Raw genomic sequence first — 12,757 nt, 5'->3', positions numbered from 1 at the left:
CCCATTTTTTATTCCAGTTTAGTTTTATCTAGCTTTTTTTCCAGTTTTTTATTCCAGTTTTAGTTACTTTTTTTTCCAGTTTTTTTATTTCCAGTTTCAGTTTCTTTTTTATTTCCAGTTTTATTATTTCCAGTTTTAGTTTTACTCTTTTTTTCCACTTTTATTTCATTTTAGTTTTATTACTTTTTTCCAGCTTTTATTTCCAGTTTAGATTTTTCCTTCCATTTTTTTCCAGCTTTTTATTTTCCAGTTTAGTTTAGCATTTTTTTTTCCCATTTTTTTTTCCAGTTTTTTTCCAGTTTTTATCCAGTTTTAGTTACTCTTTTTTTCCAGCTTTTATTTCCAGTTTTAGTTAACTTTCCCTTTTTTTCCCAGTTTTATTTTTTTTTCAGCTTTTTATTTCCAGTTTTAGTTATTTTTTCCAGCTTTTATTTCCAGTTTTAGTTACTTTTTTTCCAGCTTTTATTTCCAGTTTTTTCTTTTTTTTCCAGTTTTAGTTTTATTTCCAGCTTTTATTTCCAGTTTTTTTCCAGTTTTTATTCCAGTTTTTTATTTCTTTTTTCCATTTTTTTCCCACTTTTCCAGTTACTTTTAGTTACTTTTTTTCCAGCTTTTATTTCCAGTTTTTTTTTTCCAGCTTTATTTCCAGTTTTACTTTTTTCTCTTTTTATCTAGTTTTAGTTACTTTTTTTCCTTTATTTAGTTTGGTTACTCTTTTTCCAGCTTTTATGATCAGTTTTATTACTCATTTTCCATTTTAGTTTCAGTTTTATCTTTTCCAGCTTTTTTACCCAGTTTTAGTTACTCTTTTTTCCAGCTTTTATTTCCAGTTTTAGTTACTTTTTTTTCCAGCTTTTATTTCCAGTTTGGTTACTTTTTCCAGCTTTTATTTCCAGTTTTAGTTCCCTTTTTTTTCCAGTTTTTATTTCTAGTTTTAGTTACTCTTTTATTTAGTTTTAGCTTTTTTACTCTTTTTTTTATTTTTCCAGTTTTAGTTTCCAGACTCCATTTTTTCCAGTTTTAGATTCTCTTTTTTTTCCATTTTTATTTCCAGTTTTAGTTACTTTTTTCCAGCTTTTATTTTCCAGTTTTAGTTACTCTTTTTCCATTTTTTTCCAGTTTTATTAGCTTTTTTTTAGTTTTTTTCCAGTTTTATTTACTCTTTTATTTCCAGGTTTTTTCTAGCTTTTTTTTAGTTTTTTTTTCCAGCTTTTATTTCTAGTTTTAGTTACTCTTTTTCCAGCTTTTTATTTCCAGTTTTAGATTTTTTCCATTTTTATCCAGTTTTAGTATTTCCAGTTTTATTTTAGTTTTAGTTTCTTTTTCCAGCTTTTATTTCCAGTTTTAGTTACTCTTTTTTCCAGCTTTTATATTCCAGTTTTAGTTACTTTTTTTTCCAGCTTTTTTTTTCAGTTTTAGCATTTACTTTTCCAGCTTTTTTTATTTCCAGTTTTAGTTATTTTTTCCAGCTTTTATTTCCAGTTTTAGTTACTTTTTTTCCTTTTTATTTCCAGTTTTAGTTACTCTTTTTCCCTTTTTATTTCCAGTTTTAGTTACTCTTTTTCCAGCTTTTTATTTCCAGTTTTAGCCATTTTTTTTACTTTTTTCCAGCTTTTATTTCCAGTTTTAGTTACTCTTTTCCATTTTTTATTTCCAGTTTTATTTTATTTTCCAGCTTTTATTTCCAGTTTTTTTAGCTTTTTTCCAGCTTTTATTTTATTTCCAGTTTTAGTTACTTTTTTCCAGCTTTTCAGATATTTCCAGTTTTAGTTATTTTTCCAGCTTTTATTTCCAGTTTAGTTATTTTTTTTCTTTTATTTCCAGTTTAGTTACTTTTTTCCAGCTTTTATTTCCAGTTTTAGTTACTCTTTTTCCTTTTTTATTTCCAGTTTTAGTTACTTTTTTCCAGCTTTTATTTCCAGTTTTTACTCATTTTTTCCCTTTTATTTCCAGTTTTAGTTTTACTCTTTTTTTTAGCTTCCAGTTTTTTTCAGTTTTACTTTTTTTCCAGCTTTTATTTCCAGTTTTAGTTACTTTTCCCATTTTTTTCCAGGTTTAGTTACTCTTTTTTTCCTTTTTTATTTCCAGTTTTACATTTTAGATCCTTTATTTTCAGTTTAGCATTTTTCCAGATTTTTTTATTTCAGGTTTAGTTTTTTTTCCCTTTTTTTCCAGTTTAGTTACTCTTTTTTCCTTTTTTATTTTAGTTTTAGTTACTCTTTATTTCAGCTTTTATATACCCAGTTTTAGTTTTACTCTTCCAGATTTTTTATTTTCCTTTTATTTTTTATTTCCAGTTTTTTTAGTTTTTAGTTTCTTTTTCCAGTTTTTTTTATTTCCAGTTTTAGTTACTCTTTTTCAGCTTTTTCCCATTTTAGTTTTAGTTTTTCTTTTTCCAGCTTTTATTTCCAGTTTTAGTTACTCTTTTTCCAGCTTTTATTTCCAGTTTTAGTTACTAGTTTTTTTTCCAGCTTTTATTTCCAGTTTTAGTTACTCTTTTTCCATTTTATTTCCAGTTTAGTTACATTTTTCCAGCTTTTATTTCCAGTTTTATTACATTTCCATTTTTTTCTTCCAGTTTTTTTTATTTAGTTTTAGTTTTAGTTATTTTTTCCAGCTTTTTATTTCCAGTTTTAGTTACTCTTTTTCCAGCTTTTATTTTCCAGTTTTATTACTTTTTTTTTCCTTTTATTCTAGTTTTTACTCTTTTCCAGCTTTTTATTTTCCAGTTTTAGTTACTTTTTCCAGCTTTTATTCCAGTTTTAGTCTACTTTAGTTCCACTTTTATCACCAGTTTTAGTTATTTTCAGCTTTTAGTTAGTTTTCAGTTTCACTTTTTCCCAGTTTTTTTCCAGCTTTTATTTCCAGTTTTATTTCCAGTTTAGTGACTTTTTTCCCTTTTTTTTTCAGTTTCAGTTACTCTTTTTAGCTTTATTTCAGTTTCTTTTTTCCAGCTTTATATTCCAGTTTTAGTTACTCTTTTTTCCAGCTTTTATTTCCAGTTTTAGTTACTTTTTCCAGCTTTTATTTCCAGTTTTAGTTACTTTTTTTTTCGACTTTTTTATTTCCAGTTTTAGTTACTTTTCCAGCTTTTTATTTCAGCTTTTAGCACTTTTTTTCCATTTTATCCAGTTTACTTTTTTTCCAGTTTTATTTCCAGTTTTATTTCCAGCTTTTATTTCTTTCAGTGGTTACATTTTTCCTTTTTTATTTCCAGTTTTAGTTACTTTTTCCAGTTTTATTTCCAGTTTAGTTTTTTACTTTTTTCTCTTTTATTTCCAGTTTTAGTTACTCTTTTTCCAGCTTTATTTCCAGTTTTCCCATTTTTTTCAGTTTTAGAGACTTTTATTTCAGTTTTGGTTATTTCCAGCTTTTATTTCAGTTTTAGTTACCTTTTTTTTCCAGTTCTTTACTATTTTCCAGTTTTATTACTTTTTTCCATTTACATTTTAGTTTTACATTTTTCCAGCTTTTATTTCCAGCTTTAGTTATTTTTTTTACCCTTTTTTATTTCAGCTTTTATTTTAGTTACTCTTTTTCCATTTTTTTTTTTCCAGTTTTAGTTACTTTTTTTCAGTTTTAGATTTTTAGCTTTTAGTTTTAGTTACTTTTTTCCCATTTTTATCTAGTTTTAGTTACTTTTTTCCCTTTTTATTTCTAGTTTAGTTACTCTTTTTTTTTCCAGTTTTTATTTCCAGTTTTAGTTAATTTTTTCCAGCTTTATTTCCAGTTTTAGTTACTTTTTTTCCCATTTTATCTCAGTTTTAGTTTATTTTTTTTTTATTTCCAGCCTTTAGTTACTACTTTTTTTCCTTTTATTTCCAGTTTTAGTTAGATTTTTCCAGCTTTTATTCTAGTTTTAGTTACTCTTTTTTCCAGCTTTTATTACTAGTTTTAGTTACTCTTTTCCAGCTTTTATTTCCAGTTTAGTTTTCAGTTTCCCCATTTTTTACTTCAGTTTAGTCTACTTTTATTCCAGTTTTTTTTTTCCAGTTTTTTATTTTTTCCAGCTTTTATCCAGTTTTTTTAGTTACTCTTTTTCCAGCTTTTTATTTCCAGTTTTGGTTACTTTTTTCCCAGTTTTGATTTTCCAGTTTTAGTTACTTTTATTTTTTACTTTTTTATCTAGTTTTATACTTTTTTACCATTTTATTTCCAGTTTAGTTACTTTTTCCCAGCTTTTATTTCCAGTTTTTTAGTTCCCACTTTACTTTATTTCTTTTTCCCCCTTTTATTTATTTCCAGTTTTAGTTTACTTTTTTTCCTTTTATTTCCAGTTTTAGTTACTCATTTTTTCCAGCTTTTAGTTCCCAGTTTTAGTTACTTCTTTCCAGTTTTTTATTTCCAGTTTTAGTTACTCTTTTTTTTTTCCCTTTTTTATTCCAGTTTTAGTTACTCTTTTTTCAGCTTTTTATTTCCAGTTTTAGTTTACTCTTTTCCAGCTTTTATTCCAGTTTTAGTTACTTTTTCCAGCTTTTATTTCCAGTTTTAGTTACTTTTCCAGCTTTTTTTCCAGTTTAGTTACTTTTTTTAGTTATTCTTTTTCCAGCTCTTTTTTTTTTAGTTTTAGTTACTTCAGCTTTTTTTTTTCCAGCTTTTTTTTTTATTTCCAGTTTAGTTACTCTTTTCCAGCTTTTTTATTCCAGCTTTAGTTACTCTTTTTTTCCCCATTTTACTTCAGTTTTAGTTACTCTTTTTCCAGCTTTTTTTATTTCCAGTTTTTCCAGCTTTTAACTCAGTTTTTCCCCATTTTATTTCTAGTTTTAGTTACTCTTTTTTCAGCTTTTTATTTCCAGTTTTAGTTACTCTTTTCCAGCTTTTATTTCCAGTTTTAGTTACTCTTTTTCCCCATTTTTATTTCCAGTTTTAGTTACTCTTTTTCATTCCTTTTATTTCAGTTTTAGTTACTCTTTTCCAGCTTTTTATTTCCAGTTTGGTTATCTTTTTTTCAGCTTTTATTTCAGTTTCAGTATCTTTTTCCTTTTTTATTTCTAGTTTTGTTATTCTTTTTTTTCCTTTTATTTTCCAGTTTTAGTTACTCTTTTCCTCAGCTTTATATTTCCAGTTTTAGTTAATTCTTTTCCCCATTTTTACTCTCCAGTTTTAGTTACTTTTTTTTCCTTTTAGTTCCAGTTTTAGTTATTTTCCAGCTTTTATTTCCAGTTTTAGTTACTCTCTTTTTCCAGCTTTTTATTTCCAGTTTTTTACTTTATCTTTTCCTAGCTTTTATTTCCAGTTTTATAGTTTCTTTTTTTTCCAGCTTTTTATTTCCAGTTTTAGTTACCTTTTTCCAGCTTTTTACCTTCAGTTTTATTATCTTTTTTTCCAGCTTTTTTATTCCTTTTAGTTTAGTTATCTTTTTTCCAGCTTTATTTATTTAGTTTAGTTATCTTTTTTCCCAGCTTTTATTTCCAGTTTTAGTTACTCTTTTTTCCCACTTTATTTCCAGTTTTAGTTCTTTTTCCCCCTCACTTTTTATTTCAGTTTTAGTTACTTTTTTTCCACTTTTATTTCTTTTTTAGTTTTAGTTACTCTTTTCCCATTTTTACATTCAGTTTTAGTTACTTTTTTCCCATTTTATTTCCAGTTTTAGTTTTAGCGATTCCCTTTTGACATTTTTCCAGTTTTATTACTTTTTCAGCATTTTATTTCAGTCTAGTTTTATTTTCCCCATTTTTTTTGGTCCAGTTTCTTTTTCCTTCTTTTATTTCCAGTTTTAGTTACTTTTTTTCCAGCTTTTATTTTAGTTTTGGTTACATTTTTTCCAGCTTTTATTTCCAGTTCTAGTTACTCTTTTTTCCAGCTTTTATTACCAGTTTAGTTAGATTTTTTCCAGCTTTTTATTTCCAGTTTTAGTTACTTTTTCCAGCTTTTATTTCCAGTTTTAGTTACTTTTTTCCAGCTTTTATTTCCAGTTTTATTACTCTTTTTCCCCATTTTACTCCAGTTTTATTAATTTTTTCCAGCTTTTATTTCCAGTTTTCAGTTAACTTTTTCCCCTTTTTTTCCAGTTACTCTCTTTTTTTCTTTATTTCAGTTTTTACTTTTTTCCAGCTTTTATTTCCAGTTTTAGTTACTTTTTCCCATTTTTTTATCTAGTTTTAGTTTTACTCTTTTTTCCAGCCTTTTTATTATCCAGTTTTATTACTCTTTTTCCAGCTTTTATTTCCAGTTTATTACACTTTTTTCCAGCTTTTATTTCCAGTTTTAGTTTTACCTCTTTTTCCCATTTTACTCCAGTTTAGTTTACTCTTTTCCAGCTTTTTTATTCCAGTTTTAGTAACTCTTTTTTTCCCTCCAGTTTTATTTATCTTTTACATTCCTTTTTTATTTCCAGTTTAGCATTTTGATCTTTTTCCAGTTTTTATTTCCAGTTTTAGTTTACTCTTTTTTTTCCCCATTTTTTTCAGTTTTAGTTCTTTTTTTTTCCTTTTATTTTAGTTTTAGTTACTCTTTTTCCAGCTCTTTTATTTCCTTTTTAGTTTATTTTAGTTTTTTTTCCATTTTATTACTCTTTTTTCCCTTCAGCTTTATTTCCAGTTTTAGCATTTTTTTCCAGCTTTTATTTTAGGTTTTTACTCTTTTCCCATTTTTACTCAGTTTTAGTTTTTTTCCTTTATTCCAGTTTTAGTTACTTTTTTCCAGCTTTTTATTTCAGTTTTAGCATTTTTTTCCCCTTTTATTTCCAGTTTAGTTACTCTTTTTTTCCCACTCTTTTTTATTTCCAGTTTTAGTTACTTTTCCAGCTTTTATTTCCTAGTTTTTAGTTTTTTTTCCTTTTATTTATTTAGTTTAGTTACTTTTTTCCCCATTTTTATTTCCAGTTTTAGTTACTTTTTTTTTCCCATTTTTATTTCCAGTTTTAGTTACTCTTTTCCAGCTTTTTATTCCAGTTTTAGTTACTCTTTTTTCAGCTTTTATTCCAGTTTTAGTTACTTTTTCCAGCTTTTATTACCAGTTTAGTTTTTTTCCAGCTTTACCTAGTTTTAGTTACTCTTTTTCCAGCTTTATTTCCAGTTTTAGTTACTCTCTTTTTTCAGCTTTTATTTCCAGTTTTAGTTACTTTCCCCATTTTTTTTTGCTTCAGGTTTAGTTACTTCTTTTCCAGCTTTTATTTCAGTTTCAGTAACTCTTTTTTCCCTTTTTATTTTCTAGTTTTAGTTACTCCTCTTTTTTTCCAGTTTTAGTTATCTTTTCCATTTTATATTTCCAGTTTTTACTCTTTTCCCATTTTTTGCTTCCAGTTTGGTTACTCTTTTTTTTTTAGCTTTTTATTTAGTTTTAGTTATTTTTTCCAATTTTTATTTCAGCTTTAGTTCTCTTTTCCCTTTTATTTCAGTTTATTTACTCTTTTTTTCCCCTTTTTATTTCCAGTTTTAGCATTTTTTTTCCTCCTTTATATTTCCAGTTTTAGTTACTCTTTTTCCCCATTTTTTACTTCCAGTTTTAGTTACTCTTTTTTTCCCTTTTTATTTCCAGTTTTAGTTACTCTTTTTCCAGCTTTTTATTTCCAGCTTTAGTTACTTTTTTTCCCACTTTTTATTTCCAGTTTTATTTACTCTTTTTTTCCCCATTTTTTATTTCCAGTTTTAGTTACTTTTTTTCCTCACTTTTTATTTCCAGTTTTAGTTACTTTTTTTCCTCACTTTTTATTTCCAGTTTTAGTTACTCTTTTTCCCCACTTTTTACTTCCAGTTTTAGTTACTTTTTTTCCCCACTTTTATTTCCAGTTTTAGTTACTCTTTCCCCCGATTTCCGTTGCAATTAACGAAATAAATTGGGCTTAAGCGGTAATTTAAAGGATTATAACGCGAAGAATTTCGATGGTCTATTGACCAACTTTGTTTAGCTGCAAATAAAGTGGGATAAAGTCTGTCCAGTCTTGTCCAACTTCCAGTCAATAGTTAACAGGCTGCTTTGACACAAATTTTGAATTCACAGTGCACAACGATATTTTCAGGTATATTACTTATAATTTTAAAGGTTTTAAACATATTTTAAAAAATTAGTGTTTCCGGGCTTTGTAAGAGGTAATTTCATTCTCTTCACCAGACTAAAAATGTATCTCAAAGTATCCGTATTTAATTTTTTTGGGGGGGAATCCCTACTATGGAAACACATAGAGCGTCATTTTTTTTTTTTTTATAAAATACATCATTACAAAATAATCGCCCATCTTTCCAATAACAAGCAACTGAAATAAACATTTAACCATTTACGTCAGATACATACACACACATATCTAATTTTATGCAATAAAAGTACACTAAAAGCTAATTATTTTTAGATATCGAAGAGGTTTATTATATACGATATGAACTTTTATTGGTAAAAGGGTTAGGGTTTCCAGAAGTCCAAATCTGTTAAAGAATTATAAGGGTATAAGAGGCCAAAAATTACATTTATAGAGTTACAAAGCTAAGGTACATAACGGCTTTGTAAAAGTATCACAATCTGAAAAATATCAAAAGTTTGTATATTAATGAAAACATAGTCTCTGCTGGAGATATTAAAGATATTGGCAACTTAATCAAAATTTCAGATTTGGCCGGACACTATATTACGTTAGTATTTGGTAATGACATCCGAGTGCTAAACTCTATCAAGATTTGGCTAAGCACTTATTTTACATCAGTGTTTGGTCAAGGCATCAGAATGCTAATCTCCGTTAAAATTTGGCTGGAAATTTATCTTACGTTAGTGTTCAGTAAAGACATCAGAATGCTAAACTCTGTCAAGATGAGGTTAAGAACTTTTTCATGTTAGATTTCGCTAAAGGCATCAGGATGCCAATCCATGTTAGATCTTTTGTGAACAAATAGTAAAGGGCAAATTATATTAAAGTTCGTAAGGTTTTGTTTGTTTTGGAATTTCGCGCAAAGCTACACGAGGGCTATCTGCGCTAGCCGTCCCTAATATAGCAATGTAAGACTAGAAGGAAGGCAGCTAGTCTTCACCACCAACTGCCATCCCTTGACTACTCTTTTACCAACGAATAGTAGGATTGACGTCACATTATAATCCCCCCACGGCTGAAAGGGCGAACTTGTTTGGTGCGACCCGAATTCCAACCCGCGACCCTCAGATTACGAGTCGAACGCCTTAATCCACCTGGCCATGCCGGGCCTAGTTCATAAGGTATCAGAGAGAAGATTTTACTAAGCCATATCAGGCCGAGTTCTGTTAGGGTTTCATTAAGATTTTAGAAGGAGAGCTATATTAAAGTTTTGTTAAAGTATAACAGAATAAATTTTGTTCGAACATCACAAAACAAGTCCAACTGAAGTTTTACTGAGATATCAGAGAGCAAAATCATCCACATTGTTATTAAGGTAGTAGAGGTTAAATTCTGTTAAGACATCAAAGAATAAATTAAAAATGTACCTCAGAAAAACCTGAAGATGACCTAGGAAGGTCGAAACGTTGTTCTCTCTTATCAATATGTGTTAATACCCATACCAGCCGTTCTGAGATACATTTTAATTCAAGTGAGTTTCTCGTCATCAAGAGAAAGAATAAATTAAGTTAATGTTCTGTTGAGGTATAAGATGGCGAGTTTTATTATTAAAGTACCATTGAGATAACATAGGATGAATTCTGTTAAAGTTTTACTGAGGTATCGGAGAGCGAATTTGTAAAAAAAAATTATTAAGATATCAAAGAGCCATAACAGGGGAAAATTAATTGAAAGCATATTAACCTATAATATTAAAGTTTTGAGAGGGTATCAGCGGGCAAATTATGTTAATGTTTGTTGTTACTGATACTAGAGTCAAATATACTGTGAACAGTTATGGTAACTAATCGATCATCCAATACAATTAAGTTATATTAACTTGTAAATATCTTAACTAGTTATATTCCACACGAAAAAAAAATATTATTTTTTTAATTAATGATTGAGTAGCTCAAGAGTTGGCGGTGGGTTTGGTTTTGAATTTCGCGCAAAGCTACACGAGAACTATCTGCGCTAGCTGTCCTAATTTAGCAGTGTAAGACTAGTAACCATCTGACCATGCCAGATCAAAATTGGAAGAAGACCTAGACTGGTAATTAGAGATGGCTTTATGTTTTAGTTTTTTGCAAAGCTACACGAGGACTAACTGCTCTAGCCATCCCTAATTTTGGAATTTAAAACTAGAGGGAAGGCAGCTAGTTATCACCACCCGGTGATTAAGGCACTCGACTCGTAACCGAGGGTTGTGGGCTCAAATCCCCGTCACACCAAACATGCACGCCCCCTTAGCCGTGGGGTCGTTATAAAGTGACGGTCAATCCCACTATTCGTTGGTATAAGAGTCGCCCAAGGGTTGGCGGTGGGTGATGATGACTAGCTGCCTCTCTCTAATCTTACACTGCAAAATTAGAGACGGCTAGCTCAGATAGTCCTTGTGTAGCTTTGCGCGAAATTCACAACACACAAACAAATTTCCATTTTTTATTTCTTTCCTTTTTTGATAACACGGTTGGCGTTTTATTTTCCATTTTTAGACTAAAATGTAAATAAACAGCTATGCTTTCTGGTGAAATATAATTGTTCACTTCATTAATATTGTAAAATAAAGTGTTTATTAATTTTAAGTATATTTCAGGCAGAAAAACCTTATTTTAATGATGTTAATGGACAATGGTTTGGTTATAAAGTGCATATTTATTATTTATTTGATTAAAGCAAACTAATTGCATAGATCAAAACTAAAATTCAACCCAGTAAACCGGTTCTTACTTTTAAATTATCTTTTGTTCTGAATTTTACATACCACCCCTTTTCAACTCTAAGAACCAACTACTGTACAGGCTAATTAACCGAGAAAGTTCGTCCCATAGAAAGACCCTATACATTTTAAAATCTTTTGCATACACCAAATATTTGAATCTTTGGTGCCAGTAGTCTGTGCTTATTTGAAATTCGAAATCTCATCAAAATGGCGAAATTTCCACAATCCTGAGCAGGTAGCGCGTGTGTTCAGTTTCATAGCGTATGTCGTCTGCTAGTTGAAAATCGTCTGTAACAGCTTGTTTTTATCTAAATACACACACACGTTTACCTTCACTGAAAACAGGGCAAAGCTTTCTGTAAATTGTTTCTAATGCACTGTTGTTGTTATATGTAACTGAGTTTACCTTCACTGAAAGCAGGCCCAAAATTTTTTCAACTTTTATTGAATATTTTAAACCCTACATCGTTATGCTGGTGGACAGACATACTTTGTTGTTTAGAGCGGTTATTACTAGTAGTTTTGATCGCAGATGGTTTAGGGCCGCACACACATGGGTTAGCTAATATTAGATGTTTCTTCTTTGTTCATTTAGCTGACCTTGCCCTTATGAATCCACTATTATATTACAGACTGGGAGTCCGATAGTCTTAAATGAAAGATTTTAACACTTCCTTGACCATGAAGTATGATTTAACATAGCTTCAATACTACTCCTTATTGAGGAATGAATTCCATAAGCTATCTTATCAACAACATTTGATATGTCATTAGATTAAACAGCTTTATTCTGTTCTGGCTGCGGCAAACTATTAAGAGGTTTGATGCAGTTTTTGATAGTTTCAATAGTAACACTGAACAAAACGAAACTTACTATTTGTAAAACTTCACGAGCAATTACAGAGTTTGTTTTGTTATTTTCAGCACATTCTGTATATTTTCTAACCAGCTGACGGTGATTGTAAACTTTGGAACAGCTTAATTAGGGTAGAATCGACACACTTTATCACTGATGTAATTGTAAGGGTCTTGGCACAGGCCAAATCATACCCCTACGGCTGTACCACGGATGGAATAACAAATATGTATATCAGAAGATGTTAGTAGTATATAATGCAGTCATTGAGGAACAGTTTAACAGAAACAATGTTCTAGAGATCAAATTGGTATCAATGGCGAGATATGCCATTTTTATTTTACTAGTTTTTCAATAAAGAGGTCCCCCGTGGGCAGCAGTAAGCCTGGAAACTCATAATGTTAAAACTGGGTTCTGATATATCTTAATGGTTATAGCATAGATAATACATTGTGTAGCTTTATGCTAAGCTGATTAACAAACGAAACTTGACACAGGCCATTTTTACATAATGTGAAAATCAAATTATAAAAAAAATGAGAACAGGTGGACGGGAGTGGATTGCAACTACAGGTGTTCTGCTGGTAAATATAACCCCTCGGATCGTCAAACTATCTGGTGTTTCATTTTTTGTTATTATCATCTTTAAACTGTAAGTTTTAAATTTAAAGTTTGTATGTACTAATATTATAAAATTATACTAGGTGTTAAATCTGAAAAAAAATAAAGTATATAATTAAACACTTATTTTGAGAAAAAGTCATATTTAGCATTTTCAAATGTTATTAAATTTAGTTACGTAAATGCAAATTAATTCTGTAGTTTAGGCTTAACAAAAAACATTATAACTACAAAGTTAACGGCCTTGTCATTCATCACTTTTAATTTTATGGATAGTTTGGGAGACTTAAGCATTACATTTATGTTAATAGTAATAATAAATATTACCATATAATTTTTTATTTGTAAAATTATTTACACAATGTTGAATAACAACGCGATTAAAAAAAGTGGTAGAATTCTGTATTTAGAAGTAAGAACTTTACACGTGTGTAAAAGTGTAAAAAGTGTAAGTGTGTAAAAGTACAGATTCTCTGGAGAATCAATTTAACCTGCACGAAATAACGACTGACCTCGATAGTAAGGTTATTAATCAAAGTAGCCCTTCAAATTAATATTAAAA

Source organism: Tachypleus tridentatus, chromosome 7, assembly GCF_004210375.1.
Source record: "Tachypleus tridentatus isolate NWPU-2018 chromosome 7, ASM421037v1, whole genome shotgun sequence".
NCBI lineage: Eukaryota > Metazoa > Arthropoda > Merostomata > Xiphosura > Limulidae > Tachypleus > Tachypleus tridentatus.
Note: the sequence above shows the minus strand (reverse complement) of the source record.